Below are 20,689 nucleotides of genomic sequence, written 5' to 3'. Positions count from 1 at the left end.
TGCAATCATCAGTCATTTTTGATCAATTCAACATTTTCGTCTAGCTATGCTTTCCTGAGAGGCACTGAGAAGCCAAAAGACAAAGTCGGTTTTGTTGGACATTGTTCTTTAACTCTGGGGATTATTTGGCAGCACTTCCTTCAGACTCGTGAATGGGTTTTGAGAAAATGTCACCCACTTCTTGGGCTATATGATAACACTCACCTTGTTACCTCTTTCTTTTTTCTTTCTCTTTTCCCTTCTTTCTCTTCTTTGCCTTTTTCCCTTCCCACCCTTTCTGAAGTTTTGCATTGAATCCCTCTTTACTTTCTTATTCTCTTTTTTTTCTGTTCAAATGATAAAATGGCTGGATTCATTGCGTTTTCCTGTAAGATGTTCTAGAGCCTACTTTGTTTGAAATGCTGAGGAGGTTCTGGTTTTGTTTGTCAGTTCAATACACTCTGTACTTATGTTCAATGTTTCTGGAACTGTGTAAATTTATATTGTCTGACATATTGATTATCTTATATTTTCTTGTTGTGCCTCATTGTGTGTTTTCTCATTAAGTTCTTCCAATAAAACTTCAAATATAGAAAAAGGAGTCATTCATGTATGGCCACATGATACCCAAGTTAGGAATCACAGTAGGTACCAGACTACATTTCCTAGCATCCCTGCAGTTCAGTAGACACCATAGACCTGGTTTATTAAAGTTCTCCAAGGCTAGAGAGGATTTATTTCCATCTGTGAAGCTGGGTGATCCAGCAAACCCAAAACATATTTCTTACAACTAATTTACTGTTTGTTAGCAAATGTTTTCAATCCTGGACCAGATCTATTTCAGGTTTCCTGGATCACCCAGATTCACTGATGAAAGTGTATCCTCTCCAGCCTTGGAGAGCTTTAATAAGTCAGCCCCCATGTGTCTCCATAATTTGCTTTGTTTTGGCTTTAGTTGGGTTTTAAAGCCTGTCTTACCTGTGCTTAGGTTAGGTTTGTTCATGCACTGGTGGACATGACTGGTTATATATAAATATATATATAAATATTTGTGTTGTTTTGTGATTTAAATGTATTGAAATATAATATAAACTGCACTTGAGCTTGTCGTGGAGCAGCAGGAAACCAAATAATAGGGTTTGCTTTGGATGGTTCACAGCAGATTTCATTGCCTTACATAACTTCAGCTCTAGTTTTTCCCTAATTACATCTTGCCTTGAAGATTGTACATACAACACTTTCTCTGATATAACATTATTAATCAATGCTGCATTTTCCAGGCTAGATATGAAGCAAGTGTTAATCCCTTAGGAGCTGATTGATGTTCGCATTAACTCAATGAAATCATAGCTGTAAACAAATGAATTTATGCAATTGTGTGATATCACTGATGTAACAGAGGACACCCTTCCTGTGGTTTTTGTTACATTGACACCAAGCATTTCCTCCATAGAAACATCAGCATCAAGTAAAATCAATACTTGGAACCGGGATTAAGTATACAGGAGATACCCAGAGGTCCAGGGTTTACAAGGCAACATTTGACAGATGAGTCACACTTTAAAGTATAAGCAGATAATACCCCTGAGGAATCTCATATTACATCTTGTCCTTGCAAGGCACATCTCTTGGCAACTTTTAACACAGATGGCAACTGTTCTTACATGTCAAAAACATCTCCTGGATATCCCAGAAGCAGCATGAGCAATAGTCAGTAAAATGAGCCGCTCCTGATAGATGAGAGGACTGTGACACAGAATGACAGCCCTGAAGAAAATGTGATAATGTACATTCATAATACAATAATGTGCTGACTACTAAGTGCATCATAGGATTATCATTTTACCTTCAAAAAGTACCTTTAGTTCCAACCCCAGGCCAAAAACTAAATTGGAATATGGACCTTAGATTGTGAGTTTACCCGGTTCCCGCTTTAGTGGCCTGAAGCCAAAGGTAACCATTACAGCTACACTGCTCTTTAAAATGCAGGTGTAAGGACACCACAATAAAAAGTAATAGAATACCTGTCTGCTGCAAGCAATTGTATTGCTGTTTCATAATGTCCAGTGCTACAGGTTCTTTGAATAAGAAGTCTTTTAAAAGTACCCTTTAAATATTTCTTGTGCAGCTATGTAGGAGGTTTTGGTAATTTTGCAAATATATTTTTTTAGATCAATTTTGAATAGATGTTCTTTTATATTTTAAGGATAGACCTGTAGATCCTACTTTTCATGGTTATCTGAATATAAAAGAGTGTGGCCAGTAAGGATGACATTCTAGCATCCATTCATACATAGACCCATGTTTTCTAATTACCTTATCTTCAGTTAAACCAAATTACCATCTTAGAGTCTCACCTAATGCCATATATTTTTCAATAACAGGACTCTAGTTCATAAATTATGACATGGTAAATTGTACAAATCACTGAAACTTGAAAGGTCACTTATTTTGGACTTCAGTAGAAATACTAAACTCAGAACTTAGTTGAAGCAGATCTCTCATTAAAAAAAAACTACGGGTAAGAAGCCGGCGATCCCTCTGCAATCTTAGTCCTCTTGGTCATGTTCCTTGTCGTCTTCGTTCTGGTGTGGACTGGACACCATGCAGTGCCATCTTCCTCTTCCAGTTTCTTCTTTCTACACCTGCCGATCTTGTACTGCATGGATGGAAGATCAGGGGAAGCAGTTTTGAAAAATGTAAAGAGAAAGTGCTGATCTCACTGCGCATGCATTTTATTACGGTAGAGAAAAGATCCGAGATCAGGCCTCCTGGGATATGTGACATGTGTATCCAAGGAGGCTGCAGGTTTCCCAGTCTTTACTGCCACAGCGGTAAAGACAGAAAAGAGGGGTCTCCACTTCAATTAAAAAAATAGTATTTAAAAAAAATAAAAAACATTTTTGTCTTTGTATAAAAAAGTAAGGAACACCGTCTTATAAAAAGTAAAAAATGTGGTGATAGGTCCACTTTAACCTAATGCCAACTTCAAACAGACACCCAGGAACCATCCCTGCACTTTTATTCTGCAAGGCAGCCAACAAACACATTACTGGACTTCTCTCTCTCTATAATATGAGTATTATAAGTAATATAAGTTTTTGAACACACATTACGATTTATATTTGTTCTTTTTATATATAATATATAGTATATTTAATATATACATCTATAGCTATGCATTATGCTCCAAGGACCTTTCTGGGCTATCTGCATTTTAATCGTGCTATAATCGTATAAGTTACATTTTTAAATGGCTGAAGATGTTTATTTCGGTCACTCCTAATGTACATAGCACATTTTGATTAGCCAAGAATGCTTTAATTATTTTAGTCCTCTTTAGTTTTTCTGATTCAGCAAACTGTCTGCACGCTACAAGTGTGACATTGTAACACCCACTTTAATAGCTAAAGTACTGAAATATAAAGGGCAGCAAGCAAAATACAAAAACCACAGTAACTGTGGATGTTAAGGATATTAATATGCATTGGGCCTGATTTTTTAATGCTCTCCAAAATTAGAGAAGATAGAGTATCTTGAGCAAACCTGGATTGGATTTTTTAAAAACAGTTACTATCCTGGACAAGATCCATCATACGTTTGCTGGATCACTCAGGTTCTCCTATAATTTTCTACCTTCTCCATTCATTGAGAGCTTTAATAAATTCTGCCTATTATATTATAATCACTGTGCCAAATATTGTATGTTAACCAATGAATCTAATGTCTTCTAGAATTGATGGCACAAAGAAAAATACAGGTAAAGCGTGTACCCTTGTAGTTTCTTTGCATGTGCTGACGATAGGCTCCTACTTCTATACAAGTATTAGCAAAAAAAGTAGCCAGTGTAATGACAAAATCTTCTAAATTTAACAGCAAGGCCAACAATGGATTTATCTCTTAGCTTTTGGCAATGGCAGCTCATACATGACATATTCACTAATTACAGTAATTTCAGAATTCAGCGATGACTCAGAGCCAGTGTTGCCGACCAGATACATCTCCAGCTTGGGTTTACAAATCCTTATTAAATAAACAAAAATACTGATGAACAGGATACTCAAAAATTGGAACTGTCTTTTTTCAATTGCCAGTCTGGAGCTCACACTGTGGAATCCTTAATTGATGGTTAGAAGACCTGTCCAGCTGCCACCAGGATTATCAAAGCATACAGTAGGACATTCCGTACACCTTTGGGACAAATAGATATTTCTCCAAGTACAGCAGAAGGTCCTCCTAATAATGCGCCAAAGCCCTTGTCTGAGCTGAAATGAACTGGTTTTGTTTAGAAATGATCTGTGTGCTTAAGCCACAAATAATGTCAGTAATTGCAACCTAACATACTATTAAGCAGATGCAGAATGTCGGCAGGTAAAAGCAAATACACCTTTCAAATTCTCAAATATAGTGTTTTTTTTACTTTGCTACTCTAACACTGTCCTCATTAAATCTGTAAAAAAAATGGAGAAAAACTAAAAAAACTTTGGAGAAAAACAGCTTCTGCATAGGAAAAAGTAAAATTTTAATCCTTACAGCGAGTTCCTGGGAACCCCAAATAGTCCAAATCTCATGAGAAGAAGCTTCAGTACAAAGTAGCTTTGTCTTCTAATGAGAGTTGGGATCCTCAGTGTTCTCCTAATCCTGCAAAAAGGATTATAATTTTACCTTTGTCTAGTCCACATAGGTAGACAGGTGTAAGGTAAGTACAAATTTAGAGTGTTACTTGTGACACGTACCAAAATTAGATTTCTAAGTAATTTTTACTAAAGCATCAGCATTTTTCTTTCTGTGTATATGCCTGATGCATATTATGTTTACCCAGCACAACATTTTATATTTTAGATTATTTCTAAAAAGTGTAAATACAATGTTTACTTTACATTGGCTAGTATGTCTGCAAACTGGGCATATGTGCAGCCAGCTCAACCAGAAATATTACTTTGGCTGTACATGAACAGCTAATAAAAGTTGGGATATTATAAACAGTGATTTTTATTCAGGATTAGAGCTAGCAGTTTTATTTTTGAATGGTCAGCAAAATAAGATTGTATATGCCTATATGTTATAGCTACAGAATAATGTGAGAGATTGTGTTGTATAAATGGATTATTAGTAAACTTGGTACATTGCACTGTATTGTGTAGCAAATTAAGAACACAATCCTAATGTTACAGAAAAGAATAAAGTAACCTTCCACATTACCTTGTACCTGTACAATGCCAGATTCAGCTGAATTGGGCGTAGAGACTCACAACCTTAATAAAAACACCATTTAACAGATGTAGCCCACCACTCCCCAAATCTCTAAACTTACCTAGTTGTTGCAACTGAGGCCTCTGGCATGGCTTCTATTTCTCCTCTAGTTTTGATTAGGTCATTGAATGAGTATAAACAATGCAACTGGCCTTGGCAGTGAGAACTAGGTAAGTAAAGGGATGAGGGCAAAATATTAGGTAAACTGGGCCTGATATATTTAGGATCTCCACGACTAGAGAAAATAGGAAGAACCTGGGTATTTTAGTGAACCTGGAATTGATAGATTAAAAATCATGTGCTTTTAGTTGCCAAATGGACAAGATTCATTCCTGGTTTGCTTTGCTTGTCTAACCGTGAACTGCAAGTTAAGGTCAGGGAGTACTAAGCCTATAAGGTCTTTAGGCCTTTGCAATGTATCCAATTCCTCCTTAGCTCCAGTGTTCCCCTCATGCAAAGCAAGATAATCAAGTCATTTAATTTAACAAAGGGAAGTTATTACCACAGAATATTCTAGAATATAGAGTAGCAGGGTGCATCAAATTAAAAGGTATGCCCAACCATTAGGATAGGGGCACATCTGAACCCTTGTTTGGTTTTGATGTGATCCAGGGTTCCATTGTGGAGATTTTCACCCACAAACTGTCACAGAAGTTGTGAGATTTCCACACTTTTTTGTTTGTTCTTTTCTGTTCGGTAAAAAACAATAGCACAAGAACATAAATTCATGGGAATCTCTGTAATGTAGCTCTGAATAACACAAAAAATCTCACATGTATTCTCTTATTCACTCTTAGTAATACATAGACACAAAAAACTGGGTATTAAAGTTTTAAAATATACATAAGAGAAACTGTTGACCCAGGGAACATCCGATTGCCTCACAGGATTTTGTTTGCCTTCCTCTAGATCAACAATGTCTATAGGGTTTTTATCTGGGATATGTTTGTTACCCTAGTGGTTGAACAAAATGGTCTGTTTTCAACCTGACTATCTAACTATGTACCATACACTTTAAAGTCTCCTTTTCTGTAACATATAGGAAGGGCTGTTACACATACAATTTGCATTTTACTATTTGTGAAAAAAGTTCTATTTTCAAATCATAAAAGAAAGCGGAATATTGGTAAAGCTTATACTATAAGATGTGTGGATGAAGAAACAACTTATCATTTATTGGCTAGTGGTGAAATGATGGGGGAAATTTTAACTTTAAACTACAGTGTTCCCTCGCCACTTCGCGCTTCATGTTTTGCGGCTTCAGTGCTTCGCGGGTTTTTCCAAAATATTCATCAAAAAATAAAAATGAAAAAATACAATCATGTCGGCAGCCACATTGCGGAAAGGAGCGTTGTTTCATGTTGATGCGTGAGAGAGAAGGATCCCTGCATGTCAAACAAAGAGATGAGTTGACTCAGAGTACATACCACGGGCTCTCATAAAGACGCGTGATTGGTTTCCGGTGCGACATCAACCAATGAGAGTACGAGTGGATTTATCCCTGTGAGTTGATTGTCTGCGCATCATCGCAGCCTCACCTAGCATCTTCTCTTGTTGTATCTCGCCAGTCTTGTCCATGATGTTGACTGTCTCGCATACTGTATTTTATAGGAAATCCTACTTTGCGGTTTTTCAGCTTTCGCGGAGGGTTCTGGTCCCCATTAACCGTGAAAAACGAGGGCTCACTGTATAGAGTTTTGTAAATAAACAGTTTTGTTTAATTTATTAATAATAATAATAATAATAATAATTAATAACCAAACAATATAATCATATGCAATATTTCTAGGTGGCTGTCTAAAAAATTGTAAGCATAAAAAATAAACTTTAACATAAAAGCGCGTAACTTTGCCCAGGCTGTTATGATGCCATCAGTCTGCTGCAGTTAGGAGGAAGTAAAGCCACTTGACCAGTGATCACACTGCAACATTATAACATTGCATCAATTACCTATGAAATATAAGGAACTTGAATGATACAGCTCTGCTCCCAGCAGCTGGCACCTAGCCAGACGCTCGATCACCCGCACAGAAAAAGCTTCACACAGAAGCAGTCTTCACATTTGACAGCTGGCAGCAGTGGGTGGTACTGCCCCGATCTATTCTCTATGGGGCTACCGCTTGGAGCAGCTACAAGAAGCGTGCCCCTAGAGGCAGTGGTACCCCGGCATGGGGAAGCAGTAACTGCACTGCAACCTCATGGCCAGCGTGAACACAGCCTAACTGGAGGATGCAGCAGGGTCTGATCTGATTTCCGAAAAACAGCCACAGGATTTGTATGATTGTGCCATCCTTCATCGAGAACATGCTCATATTATCATACATATAGATTTGTAGATAAGCCTTTACCTGCCTGTCTATATGCTATTATCCTGTTATTAATAAACAGGATTTGTGTATTATTATTACACAGTATTTATATAGCATCAACATATTATGGAGCACTGTACAAAGTCAATAGTCATGTCACTACTTGTCCCTTCAAGGTGTTCACAATCTAATGTCCGTACCATAGTCTAAGGTTAATTGTGGGGGAAAGCCAATCAACCTAACTGCATGTTTTTGGAATGTGGGAGGAAACCCACACAAACATGGTAAGAACCTGCAAACTCCATGCAGATAGTGCCCTGGCTGGGATCCGAACCTGGGATCTAGCGCTGCAAAGGCCAAAGTGCTAACCACTGAGCCACCATGCTCCCTGTTTATATAGCGTCAACATATTACACAGTGTTGTACATTAAATAGGGGTTGCAAATGACAGACAGATAAAGACAGTGACACGGGACGAGGAGAGGACTCTGCCCAGAAAAGCTTACAATCTATTGTCTTCATCATTCTTTCATTATTAATGTTCAAAACTGAAAATTCTTTTTTTACATTGTATAAAGCCCAAGCACAGCAGACACCAGCATCTTCTCTCTATTGTTTTATACAACATCAAGGTAATGATTACATCAGCCATAGCACAGGGCATTGTCCAGGGACAGAAGCTGGATAGGAATAGACATGTGACATCACTTGGCAGCTCTCTATGGGTATAAATCCTAACAGGATGCCACTTGTGATGAATGTCTCTAATACAGGAGTACACCTGCTGTGCTGCTATCTCCCTCATCCATACCACATCCTGCTTACTTAAAAATAACAAGGTTACGAGAGGCAATATATAATGTAACCATCAAATCAAAATATATATATTATATAGGTATCTAGCAAAGATGAAGGTTCTCACACAGACAATGATAGCGATCTCATCTGGTATTGTGTATTCACCTTACTAAAATTTTTTATTGAGACCTGAAAAATTCAAAGAGCTGGCCAAAGATGGATCTATTTTTCATCTGAACCAAAGGAGATTTCCATGGTAATTGATATGAAGTATCAACCAAACTGTTTTTGATCAAGGTGAAAAATTAAAAAATTAAAAATAAAATAAAATCTGCTACATCACAAGCATATGAAATATGATTAAAACTCCATGGACAATTGTTTTATAACAATTGTTTAACTTTTTTTTTTTAATGTAAATTTGTATTAAAAGTTTTCAACATATACAGAAAGAAATTACAGATACATACAAAAGTATAACAGAACTGTAGGCATTACAATATGAGCTAACTTTCAACTTTATAGCAAATACATTTTTTTTAACTATATAGATATTATAATAATAAATTGTTCATTTTTATCATCATATTATTAGTTTTATTATTTATTTGTAAAAAAACAAAAACAAAGATTGAATATGTAAAATGAGAAAAATAAACATCGTTTTAATGTGTAGTCACTTCTGGTACGTGTCATATGTGACAAGAACAAGCACAGCTCTCCCATCAGAGGAAGAATTCTGTTGTTTCGCCTTGTGTTAATTAGTCCCAGAGGTAGGAGAAAAATCACAATCATAAAAAAGGTGTAATATAGGCAATGCAGAAGAAAGGTGATGTATGATTGTTAGATTTTTAATATATATAAAACATTTGAAAATAACTAATATTTCCAATTTACAAATACTGTGTAAAGCTTGAACTAGTTGCAGTTACAAATTGCAATGGGGTTACAATATTCTTTATATATTATTTAACTTCAATGCAGGATCTGAATCCTGTTCACACTAACTTCCAAAACAGAACCTCCTTTTACTAAAGTGTTTTATGAATGTGACCAAAAGGCCATTTATAGCTTTCTGCTGTAAGAAGCTTGAAAAGTAGCCCACCACCAGAGATCAAAGCTGGGCCCTGCTAACTGCCACTGTATAAATGCTAAAATTTCAAACATATAACCTAACCTATTTCCCAGGGAATGTCGGCTATTTGTTTTATCTGACACAACTTGGACAGTTTATTTGCAAGAGGAGCCTTGTGGAAGCCATTTTGTAAACTAGGGCAAATTAATTTTAGTGCATATTTATAATGCAAATCTGTGATATATTTACTAAGCATTCACGGAAGGGCAATAAATCACTGTAATTTAAAATACATGCACAATAAAGATATACCTTCAGGGAACATTTACATTTGTGCAGTGCGTTAAGACATGTGTGTTAATGTGAGATTTGTTCTGCATTATTGTGTGTTGCATTAAGACATCCAATTTATTTTAAATAGGCTTCTATTAGGCTCTGGAACATCCACAATTTTAAATTATTCTTTTTTATTGATGCTTTTGCTATGAGTTGAGTATTGATGAGTATGAGTATTGCTATGAGTTGAGATGCACGTGCACTGGGGAAGGTACAGGTGCCAACTAAATGAACAAACATTATCACAATGCAAAAATGTTTTTCAGGTCTTAATAATTGTTTGAATGGCATGATTATTTCTTAATAAATGGGCCCCTGATAGAGAAAATGTTTACAGTTTTTAAGTTTTTTTATTTAAAATATATGTTGAATGAATGAATAAATGACAGTATAGTGGATTTTCATCATGCACATTTTTTAGGTTAGTGTGATAAAAATATATATATAAATATTAGTAACTAATTTTGGATACAAAGTCAGCACTATTTTGCAGCACTGTACAATAAATAAATAGGGTCTACAGATGACAAAACTGTATACATAACAAGTATATACTATGAGCCAGGAGCAGAAGACCCTGACTAATTGAGCTTATAATTTAATAGGTGGGGGACATAGTATACAATATGTAGAGGAAATGGAACTAATTAGTGATGGCTAAGATATGACGATGGGTAGGAAAGGTTGAAGAAGTAGGTTTTTAAGGTTTGCCTAAATGTATTAAAAGTAACGGAAAGCATGGTGTGAAGAGGGAAGAAGTTTCAGAGAGTGGGAACAGCCTTGGAAGTCTTGGAACCCAACATGGGAAGTCATGAAGTCACTATTAGGTCATTAAACAAGTGAATTAGGTGGTCAGGGAATTATTTATGTTAAAGATTGAAAATTACAGTATAACAAGAGCAGTGGAGTGATTTAAAAGAAAAGCATGATATCTTAAAACTTTATGCAAGATGGGGAGACAAGTGTGAGTTGCACATATAAATTTGGGTGCCATCTTCATACAGGGCAGGAGGTGTGAAAAGAGAAGAGTATGTGTCGAAGGACTGAGCCTTGGGGAGCACCGACAAGGATCAGAATAGAAGAATTACAGTAAAAGGGATGGGGGGGGGGCAGATAATTTAGAGGCAAACCAAGAAAAGGCACCAATACAGGCTGTCGAGTAAAAGAGGGTGATTGACAATGTCAAAAACAGGAAAAGTCCAGTCTTCTTCCACTTGCATTTAGCTGCTCAAGCAGCTTTTTGCTGACATCTTGTGTGAATGTTTTGCCATGGTCATGGGTTGCTAAAGTGGTGGGAAGTGGGAGGTGAGGGGCTGAGAAAAGTCTGTGTCTTAGATTATGGATCTGTCTTAGCCATCAACCTGTTCTGAGAGGGAGAGCAAAAAGGTTTGAGAGGTTACTTATAAACAATATAAAGTTATGAGAATACTATGTAGATAATGTGTATAAATAAGATAAAAGAACAAACCATTTTCTATCTATTATTTTTTAGCTTTATCAGGTAATGATTCATTGCTGAAGGCCCTGAATAGAAATATTGAGCGGAAAGTTTTTTCATATTAAATTGCTAACATAAGTACTGAACATATGGACTAATGGTAAAACAAAGAGGCAATCAATAAGAGAAAAAACAGCAGATTGCATAACATCTATGAATAAATTACTGTTGAGCAAATGCACGCTTTTATTTATTGTGTGGATGCAATGTAATACATTGGTGTACTGTAAATGTAAATGGTCTCTTGTAGAGTGTTGGTGAATTATAACAACATTTTTTTATTTGCTGTCCTTTATGGTAAATATACAGAAAACCATATATTAGCCACTGCTGAAAAATAAAATACTCCACCTACCACCTATCAAAAAGTTGCTCACCTCTAATAAAAAATCATATCAATATAATGAGCAAATGGGAAGAGCTCATATAAGTGTACAATATTGTGACACACCACTTTGAGCTTTTGTGTCGTACATAGTGCTGTGGATACAGTCAGTCAGTCAGTGAATAGATAATACCTTTAATGGCCAGCTATAGATAGAAAACTAATTTTTTAGGCAGGGCACAGAACTGTTCAGTTTTGTACCACAACTGAAGAAAAAACTACAAATAATCATTATATTCATTTATAGATCTACAGCAACTTGTATTATTTTACCAAAATTATGTTTCTGCATATTTTCCATAATATTGGACTATACCTTGTCTGAAATAACAGAGCGAATGTTGAAAATCAGATCCTGATCGAAGAATGTTGGTCACTGACCATCAAATCATTGATAAATACACCTGCAAGTGAACATATAAAGAAAACAAATGCAGACTAATTTGAAAGTGCACCTGCCCCCAGAATATGGACATTGAACCATTACACATGTTTATAAAATGGACATTACATTTTTTACATATTTAAAACATTATTCTCAAAGCTCAAATCCAAAAACATCACAACAATCTTTCATAATCCTTTCCAACGACCAACGACTGCATGATGCATGAATGAGTGCTGTACATACAGAACCATTCTGCTCCATGGAGAGAGGAGGGGGAGAATGAGGGAGCGGCACCCCACTGTGCTCTCTCCTTCACACCCATTACGATCGTTTGTCACCCATCGTTTGTGGATCCGCCAGGACGATAGTTCTGACGATGGATGACGGGTGCTGTACACATTTAGGATTCTCATTCAGTATCGGCCCTGAGCCAATTATCGGACGAGAACAATTGCTTGTGTTTACCTAGCCTTAGAAACACCTCCTAAGCTGCGTACACACCTGCAATTATTTTCGTTGGAAAGGATCTTTCATGATCCTTTCCAACGACAAAAGACTACACGATGCATGAACGAGTGCTGTACATATAGCACCATTCTGCTCTATGCAGAGGGGAAGGGGAGAATGACGGAGCAGATCCGTGGATCCGCCAGAATGGTGGTTTGGACGATGGACGACGGGCGCTGTACACATGCCCAATTCTCCTGATATCGTCCGAGAACCATTGGATGAAACCATGTGTACGTAGCTTTAGTTGTTTGCTTTAGAGGACTTGCAGCCAGCCAAGATATGGTCTCTTTAAAACAGACTTTTCATGTTAAAAATTCTACAATTATTTATTTACAATGCTTAATGATACAGAGATGATTGTAAACTTTCTTTACTGCTTATTTATAAATTGTAAATTTATAAACTTAGTGTGCATGATCTGGGCACAGGTAAGCTCTAATATATTACATTTTGGACCATGAGTGTAGATACAATTTATTATTAATTAAATATTATACTAAAGTACTTTCTTGGTGTGAACGTCTACTTTGGAAATGGAAAAGTTCTACTGTAAAAATTTGTGATCACTATCTTCTCTTAAAAAAACGATGCCGGGATATGTCTGGTATCCTTGCATTTTATTGTGTTGCTGTGACTGAATAAACTCCCATGTGCATGAGTGCAAGGTAAACCATCTCAAGAAGAAGAAGATTTCGGCATCGGTACAGGGATAGGTGAGTGTGTTTAAAAAATTGAGATCAGCCAGATATATTTATTTTATTGTGGAAGGGACATTGTCTACCCCCTTTAGCGATAAAAGACATGACAATTAAGTTGGCTCTGCGTCACAGAGCACTTAAATTGACAATGGGTTCCATTTTTTTTGTCGTGTCCTATCAATTATTGGCATTAAATAGCAGTGATGTCAGGTCAGGTATTTTTTCATAAATTGTCCAGAAGGTGACTAACAGTAAGTGACATGTGGCGGGCATTGTATAGCCATTTATAACTGAGATTTCCTATCAGAAATGTCATGTAGCACCAACTTACTGGAAGTGAACTTTTTTGGAACAGGTTAAACCACCTGTTTTTATTGTTTGTGCCCCCAATGATGTTTGTAACCCCATTGCAGTGAGTTTTCAACTGAACAATGGGGAGGATCTTTAAATGGGGACACATATCACAGGGACATTTCCATAATACTGCAATGCAACAAGATAATAAAGTTTTTTCTGTTTTATTTACTCACACCAACACAGTTTCTGTTTAATTTATTAAATTATCTTATTGGAAATACAAATATATATATTAGCCCTTACAAATAATTAATCTATTACATGATATTTTTTCGCTTTTGCTTTGCCCCTTTTTTCAAAATTTTTTAAGAATTTGATAGGATTTTTATGGAGCCACCTGTGTTTCTGCTGTGTTTCTATTGCTGCCTTCCATTGCTTGTTTTTATACCATATGTGAAAAGTTGTATGGACAATCATGAGCATTTCCATTATTGTAGGTAATATCCTTTACAACTATGGTTCTCTGTTGAACTGAAAGATATGTATACATATTACAAGATGTTTTATGTTTGATGAAATATATGTCCATATATTGTAGATCTCCTGGTATGTCCTGAAAAAGCAGTCACATTTGCCGCAAAACATGTCGGCTGAATAAACACCACTCTTCTTGGTGTCCATACAGGAGATTGGATGCTCTTTGTATACAACTTTCTATGTAGCTGCCATTATCATTGTTTTTGCTATTTTGTACATAAATAAAGGTTTTATCGATTTTATACTGGATTCCAATTGGCCTCCAAAGTCCCACTCTTGTGCCTTTTTGTTTGAGGTATAAAACGTTTTTACTGTTCCCTACTCTTCCAAAAGTTAAAAACTCTCCTGTGCCAAGTTCTCGTGACACAAAGAAAAAAAAGAATATGTGAATTTCTTTGACTATATGAATATTTTGAGGTACTTTATATATGTTCTAGTTGTTTTCTGACCTTTCTTTGTTTGCCTTGTAAATTAATCTGTTTTTGCTTTATTTTTGTTTCATGTTAGACTTTTTGTTCTCATTTACTCTCCTTCTGCTGAGTTCTTGTGTTGACAGATACACTTTTTTTGGATGCAGGCTGCTGCAGTACAAAATAAACACATCAATGAGATTCAATTTGTTGTACCCTGATGTATTAAGTATCCTGCACATGGAAAAGATACATCTGAAATTACAGCTGATCCAGACTAGAGCAGATGCTTCCGCCTTCATTAGTATAGAGGGCCAATCAAAGAGAATACATTCTTTCTTAATTAGCTAATAACGTTGTCATCAGCTCTTTGTGTGGGCCGATTAAAGGCCCACTTTAAAATCTAAAAACAACAGTACAGGAAATTGTTTTGAATGGAATGTACTTTTAATCTTTTTATTATTTTTATAGATCATTTATTTTTATACTTTTGTTAGGTGAAGTGTGCTACTGCAGTGCACAGTACATGTTGAATTTGTGCATTGTGGAGCATTGCAAATCATTCATAACTGCACCCTAGGACACATAAATATTAAACAAACAGATGCACTAGCAATGTGCAGATGGCAATACTCTGTGTATTGCAATGACTATGTATTGGGTCAGTTCAGAAAAATCCATTTGCTAATGTGCATGAAGGAGCCCTAAATCTGATCTGTGAGGTCCTCTTCACACTAATAATGTATTACAGCAACATAAATATTAAACTACACTGTCTAGGTGTGTTGGGGTTGCATTCAAAATCATTCAATGCATCCCTGAGCTGCACCAAGCTGCAAAATAAAAAACAATTGTATTTTTACTGCAATTTACCACAACATCCTAGTAAGAATAATTCCTAAATCTTCACAAAAGCATGCAGACTGCACTGGCCAAGTCTTAAGCTACGTATACAGGTCCAATGGTTCTCGACCAATAATCGGTCCAGGGCCGATATCGGAGAGAATCTGGTGTGTGTACATGGCGGATCCACGAACGATGGACGACAAACGATTGTAATGCAAAGGAAGGTGGAGCGTGCTCAGCAGGGTGCCGCTTTGTCGCTCTCCCCCTCGCCTCTGCATAGAGCAGAAAGGTGCTGTATGTATAGCACTCATTCATGCATAGTGCAGTGCTAGTCATTAGAAAGGATTGTGAAAGATCCTTTCCAAGGACATTAATTGCACGTGTGTATGCAGCTTTAGCCAAAACATATAAAAAAACTTAAATTCTGAGCATTTATATTAGCTGGCATCACCTTCAAAAAGCTATTAGAGTTAATAAAGCCTATGATCCCATGTAGGTTAAGAGTGGTGTAGGTGTTAAGTTGCAACCCAACAGGTATTTCACCGTCTTGGCCAGTAATTACACAGCTTGGTTCTGCTACTGGCATTAATATATACTGGCCCAATGACAGATCCTTATTTGGCTGATTACCCAGAGCAATGCCTACAATCCCGCTTGCTGTTAGGCTGCTGACAGGTCCTCTTGAAGGCTTCTTGTGATAGCTTTTCTACTGTGCTGCTGGCAAGAGTCACAGACTGTAATAATCTGCCACCATTTGCTGTCTGAAATGATACATGTCAGTGGCACTACTATTTTTTACAATCTAGGAGATGTATATGCCACTTTGTGTTACTTTGTGTGTTATGCAATAATGTATTGAACCTTACATTTGCTGAAAAATTCCCTGGTGGACAATAAATGACTGCCTTTGAATCACATGGACCTGGAAGATTCTCCTCCAGGGAATGTTTCAGTGAATGTCAGGAGGAGGAGAGGACATTGTCCCAAAGAGCTTACAATCTAATTTTGTGGATACAGATACAATGGCATATGTGTCCCATGTATTCAGTGAGTAGTCTAAGGTTTTATTTAACAATGAACTTTTAGGTCCCTTCCACTGTCAGCACAATTTGCCAAACCTACCATTTGCACGACATGCATAGCATGACTCCTGTCTAAATATCCCTCCCCTACATCTGCTAAACATCCCTCCACCTGCACTCTGCAATGCTCCATTGCAATTATTATTATTAATAATATTAATAATAATAATAATAATAATAATACACAGTATTTATATAGCGCATTACATATTACACAGTGCTGTACATTAAATAGGGGTTGAAATTGACCGACAGATACAGACAGTGACACAGGAGGAGGAGGGGACCCTGCCCCGAAGAGCTTACAATCTAAGAGATGCAATACAAATTTCTTTAAAAAAAGCCCTGCTAAGACTATGCCCCTAAAATGTCCACACCCACATTGCCCATTTTGTTTTGGAAAGGAGACAACCCTACTTGAGGACCACATGGAAGTCCATCAATGTTAGACTCCTAACCCACTTGTTGGTCAGTACTAGGTGATGCTTCTTTAGACACCTATACGAAAATCTTCAACAATGCAACAATGACAGACCTGCCAGCAATATTTGCTTTCAGCAGGTAGTGAGTCAGTCATGTGTTATTGTGTTTGGATCAACCCATTGAGGCAATGCTGACAGTAATGTGTGTACTGACTGTTGTCTGCTGCTTATCTCTACATCACCAAAGCACAAACAGAGCCTGCACACAATCAGCTGCATAGAAATGAAGAGCAAACAGTCTGGTTAATAGGCAAAGCAGTGTCAGATCTGCCAGAGCAGCAAATTCATAGGTAGTGACAGAAGCAGGAGAACAGGGGCCCTACATCATGTCCCCTTCCCTCTGGGCACCATGCCATCCACATTGCCAATAGTGACAATAGATCTGCCACTTCTGGAGCTGAAGATGCACAATGAAAGTGTGGAAGAAGGTAAAGGAAAAATGTAGGGTTTGCAAACTGTTCGTTTTAGGTTTTATGTTACATGAGGCAGTATCTTTTTTAATCTTATCTTTTCTTCTAAAGGTGCGTACACACTTCCAATTTTTATCGTTCAAAACGAACGACGAACGATCGATTGGGCAAAAAATCGTTCGTAAAAAAGTAACCAACGACGCCGACGAACGAGGAAAGTCGTTGGAAACGAACGACCGGACCGGCGGATCGGATTGGACGACGATCGTTGAACATCGTTCGTGTGTACGGTCGTTCGTTGATCGTCCATGGGCCGAGCATGCGTAATGAACGAACGTTCGTTCACTTTCCTGTCATGCACATAGTTCCTCTATCGCTCAAACGATCGTATCTATTGTGTGTAGAATATCTACGAACGATCGTGTCGTTATCTCTATGTGCAGGATCGGTGCTATACGATCGTTCGTAGATATCGTGCAGGATCGTTCGTCGTTCGTTTTCCAACGATAATAATTGGAAGTGTGTACGTAGCTTAATTTTGTGTAAAGTGGTGAATGGTTGAAACATCTGTAATTTAGTTTTTTTGCTTAAAGCCGCATACACACGTGCAATAGTAGTCATTGGAAAAGATCATTCACAATCCTTTCCAATGACTATGATGCATGAACGAGTGCTGTACATACAGCACCATTCTGCTCTATGGAGAAGGGAGGGGGAGAGCGACAGAGTGGCATCCTGCTGCGTGCTTTCCCCCTTCTCTTGCATTAGGATCGTTAGTCGTCCATCATCCATGGATGCGCCAGGATGCTCGTTCAGACGATGGACAATGGGTGCTGTACACATGCCAGATTCTCGCCCGATATCGGCCCTGAGCCGAATATTGGACCAGAACAATTGCACGTGTGTCACGATTATTGCACGTGTGTACATAATTCCAGGCATTGAATGACATTAGGCTATGCATGCGAGTGTACAGGCACAGCACAATTCCGTGCTGAGATTAAGTACCTCCCATGCGCATGTCCAGGAGCTACATCATCCCTACTTGGCCAATGAACATGGTTGAATACATCAAACCCAGATTACTGGTGAAGATGACAGCAGCAGCAAAATAGCAAGGATGAGCTGTTGTAGCACTGGATGAGGGAGGGAGCTCTGGCAGTTAAGTCTGCCATAATGTACAAACATGCTGAGCATAATTTCACATTATAGCAAAACCCTCATCAACAGCAGCAGAGATTACTTTTTCTTAAAGGAGAGAGAGAGTTCCTAACTTTAGTGTCAATACATTTTTATTACGTTTTACAAAAAAATAAAAATCGTACATTGCAAAATAAACAGCCAATCTTACAGTCAGTTATTTACATAAAGAGAAGGAAGGGGAAACACACTCCATGCTTCACTTATCTACAAAGTAAGATGGCCTATAACAACCATACCAACTCGGCTACCCCAGGTTGCATACTCCCAAATTATGCCAGTCCCATAATGGCAGTACCTTGGGGCACCAGTAAACACAGAACATCCTAAACAAGACAAAAAAACTGGTCAAATACTCCACACTCCTTTTTCCATAGGTCCCAAACTCTCTGAAATTTGGCCATGGAATCTGTTAAAATAGCTCTCATCTTCTTGTTAGCCAGGAACCAAGCAATTTTGTGTTTTTTTGAGGACCACCAGGCCTTGGCCAGTACTATTTTAGCAGATGTAAACAAGTGGGTCAGTCATTTAAATTGGGTACCAGTACATACCGAAGGTTGTACGTTAAGGAGGGCTTCCGCAGGGCATTTGGGAAAGGAGCGCCCAACTATAATATAGGCCTTTTGGTAGATACGCATCCAGAAACGTTTCACCTTGGGACAATCCCATGAAATGTGATACACCATGCCCACGGTCTTACATCCTTTGAAACATTCACTGGAGCAGCTGGGTTTAACCTTAGCTAGACGGATAGGTACCATGTACCACCGCAACATTAATTTGTAATTGTCTTCCACTGCTGATGCTTTATTACTACAGTGTGCCACTGTGTGCCAAATCTAATCTCACTCCTCCTGTTCCAATGACATGCCAATATTGCCCTCCCACTGGGTAATATAGGGGCCTCTGCATCTGTGCATTACATAAGGCTGAGATTACCCCCTTTGCTAGCGGGTCATTCACACATCACAATTTCTCTCTTATTGGATCACCTTTATAGTCACATACTGTTCTTACAGGTGTCTTTAGTCTGGTCTGGTGCCATCCCATGTCATATTCACCCTTTTTTTCCTCCAGCGAAGAGAGGGTTTTATAGAATTCAGACATTGTTGCCCTCTTCTCTTAGTCCAGAATAGGAGGGGGAAGAGCCTTGACAGCTTGGGTTCATGGGAAATAGGTTGGATTATGTGGGTTTAACCTGCTGAGGGAGTTATTATTAAAAAAGAGTAAGCAGGTGAGTGTTCAGGGAAGAATGCAGGAGACGGTGAATATGTAAAAAGCTGACATGAAATCCATTATTTGTATTTGTCCAAATCTTAATTTTGAAATTTAAAAAAACACTGACGCTCAAGGTGAAGCATAAGAGTAAGTAAAGCTAAATAGGAGGACGCATATAAAGCAAGCTATCATATAAATGTATGTATATATATATATATATATATATATATATATATATATATGGTCAGGTGGTTTTCTTTAGGATGCTGTGCTTTAAGACACAGTTTTTAACTCAGGCTGAAATTGGAGAACCATTCAAAGTTCATTTCCCTGTGGTCCGGAATCATTACATTGCCCAGATGTCTATGCCCACAAAATCTTTCTGCAATTATATTTTACAATGTATCTTTTAGTCTGTGGTCTCCCCACTAGAAATTACAGTAACCATTTGTATTTCTTCGCTGAAACATTGTTTCTTTTCTGGGTAATGATGATGAAACTAGCAGTTAAAAATAATGTCTTTCACATGTGTAATTTAGTCGGCGAAACATATTAATTGGATTTTTGTTAAGATAACATTTCCAGAAAGAAAAGCCTTGTGCTTATTAAATATTCATTAGTCTGTATTTCTTCCTGTGCCACACAAATTTGTATATAATCTTATTTTCCTTTTCTTGGTGACCCATGGGAGGTCGGTGTTGCCTGGATACAAAAGATGACATGTAAAAGGTGAACACGGGGACTAGGACAGCCAGGACAATACTATCTATCATATCACAGCTTCTTCTACAGCTGTGCCAGTCAGCATTATGTTATTCCCACTTCTCTCTCACTTTCCCCAGTTCTCTCACTCTTTCTTTCTTTAGATATATATATATATATATATATATATAGTATAGTATGCACAAGTAGTTTTTCTGTCTGCATTATTTGTCACTTATGCTAACACCTGTATATGTCTATACATAAAATACCTAT

This window comes from Pyxicephalus adspersus, chromosome 6 (genome assembly GCF_032062135.1).
Source record: "Pyxicephalus adspersus chromosome 6, UCB_Pads_2.0, whole genome shotgun sequence".
Taxonomy (NCBI): Eukaryota; Metazoa; Chordata; class Amphibia; order Anura; family Pyxicephalidae; genus Pyxicephalus; species Pyxicephalus adspersus.
This window is presented reverse-complemented; position numbering follows the sequence as displayed.